The sequence below is a fragment of the Choloepus didactylus genome, chromosome 6 (assembly GCF_015220235.1).
Source record: "Choloepus didactylus isolate mChoDid1 chromosome 6, mChoDid1.pri, whole genome shotgun sequence".
NCBI classification, from domain to species: domain Eukaryota; kingdom Metazoa; phylum Chordata; class Mammalia; order Pilosa; family Megalonychidae; genus Choloepus; species Choloepus didactylus.
In genome coordinates, this window is record NC_051312.1 from 28436119 (window position 1) to 28438489 (window position 2371).

At 36.5% G+C, this 2371-nt stretch overlaps 1 pseudogene; it reads right to left on the reverse strand.

Annotated features, from left to right (window-relative positions):
• Window positions 1-1200: 1200 nt before the first annotated feature.
• Window positions 1201-2133, reverse strand: LOC119537748 (annotated as a pseudogene).
• Window positions 2134-2371: the final 238 nt, after the last annotated feature.

The following is a 2371-nucleotide window of genomic DNA, read 5'->3' on the forward strand; positions in this document are numbered from 1 at the left end:
GATTCTTAATGATCATGTAGCTAGAAACTGTGGAGCTGGGTAGATAGTGACAAAAGGTGTTATCCATTTGTACTACAGAAATATAGGTTTTATACAGACATCTCAGTCCTCTCTGAATGAGAGAAGAAAAGATATTTTCTTTTCAGTAATGTATTAAAATCTCACTAAAAATTCATAATGTGATGTACATATTTCTGTTTCAAAGTCTAAAAATCCTCCTCTCAGTTATCACATTCTTTATCTATTTACAGTTTCAAATTCCTTTCTATCAACTGCATACTGTACTTCTAGTTCATATAAATATATGTATTGCTAAACATGATGATTTCTAGTGAACATTAAATCTGTGAAAAAATACTTTAACTTGCACCATTTGTGCCACCTATATTATAAACAAGTTATTATGATGATGATGATTCATGAGAAACCCTAATCTCTCTCCCCACACACAAACACACACACATAAACACATGTACACACACACACACACACAAATGAAGGGATCAAATTAGGAGCATAAGGTAGATTTTTAAAAAGAGAAAAATATGAATGCAATGAAACAGTCAAAGCCTTCCTAAGATAAAGAAGTCCTGTAGAAGAGTGAATTTTTCTTTCCATGTTCTGCCTCTGTTCTAAAAGGAGCTAAGTAAACACATGGTAAGGATTTGGAGTATAAACACAAGAATTAGAAGGGAGATCACCTAGACTATATGTACTGTCCCTATCAACATGGGTTTTCCATGAATATTTGAATGTCACACTTTCTGCTGAGTCTTGGATCAGAACGGCAGGAACTGAACTATCAAATAAGGGAGATCTTGGAGCAGGGAAAATCTTCCAGTCAGGGATATAAGTATATAGAAAGGTAACTACAAGTAGAAAACACCAGACATCAACATGAAGAAAGGCAGTGAAAACACCAAATCAAAACTAAGTGTGATACTACTCAGGCAAGGGAGGTAGACAACAGTGAACAAAAGGCAATGGGCCTTACATTCCTGTTTGTACCTGGTTTGTCTCTTACTCTGCATGTAACTGACTCAAAACTAACTAGTGTATGTATTCATATTGCCTGTTTTCCCAAAGGAACTGGCTTTCATGGTCCAAAATAGAATTATATTAAAACCACAATAACAAGAAATATGCACTATTATATTTTCTAGGTCAATCCAAATTCTGAAAAAGGATTTGAAATTCCATTCATCTTTTGTCATATGATATCAAAGTCTTGCTCCATAACTTCTTCATGGCATTTTTCACTTCTGCATTCCTCAGTGTATAAATGAAAGGGTTGAGCAAAGGAGTTCCAATTGTATAAAACACAGCTATCATCTTATCCATGGGGAAGGTGGTTACAGGATGTGCATATATAAATATGTAAGGAAAAAAGAACAAGATGACCATGATGATGTAAGAGATACAGGTGGAGAGGGCTTTTCTCCTCCCTTCAGCACTGTGGTTTCTCAGAGAATGCAAAATGGTAACATAGGAGAACATCAGTATGACAAAACTCACTGTGCAAATGGCCCCACTGTTGCACACCAATAATAAATTTATCACATAGGTGTCTGCACATACAAGTTTCAACAAGAGCTGCAAGTCACAAAAATAATGATCAATCACATTGGGACCACAGAAAGGTAAACATAAGGCCAGAAAAATCTGAGTCAAAGAATGCACACAGGCTCCCACCCAGGCCCCAGCCACCAACAAACTGCAGACCCGCCAGTTCATGATGGTTGTGTAGTGCAGGGGCTTACAGATGGCCACATAGTGGTCAACAGCCATGAGGATAAGGATGGAGATCCCCAGGCAGCCAAATAAATGGAGTGAAAAGACTTGGATTATGCACTGATTGAAAGAGATAGTTGTCTTCTTTGAAAGGGCATCTGCAATCATTTTAGGGGCTACAGAAGCACAGAGGCAGGTATCAGATAAGGATAAGTAGAAAAGGAAGAAGCACATTGGACTCCGAAGTGTCCAGCTGGTCTTGATGGTGACAATAATCAGTATGTTACCAAGCAAGATCCCCAAGTAGAAAAGTAAGAAAACAACAAATATTACTTTCTTCCTAAAAGGATCCTGGGTCAACCCAAGCAGAATGAACTCAGTCACATTATTATGCAGCTACATGATGTAGTAAAAAAGAAGATATGAGTGTGAAATAGTTTATCTGCAAAAAATAAAGGGATTAATATATGGTGCTACATGATGTTATGGAATAATATAAGCAAATTAATTCATGGGGCTGTGTAATGTTATAGAATATTTTAAACCAAATAAATATTCCTCATCAGGACATTCTTGCTGTGGTTTCTTCTTAAGTCACATTAACTCTTTGTTTGTCAATTTTTAACACACTTTATAGGGT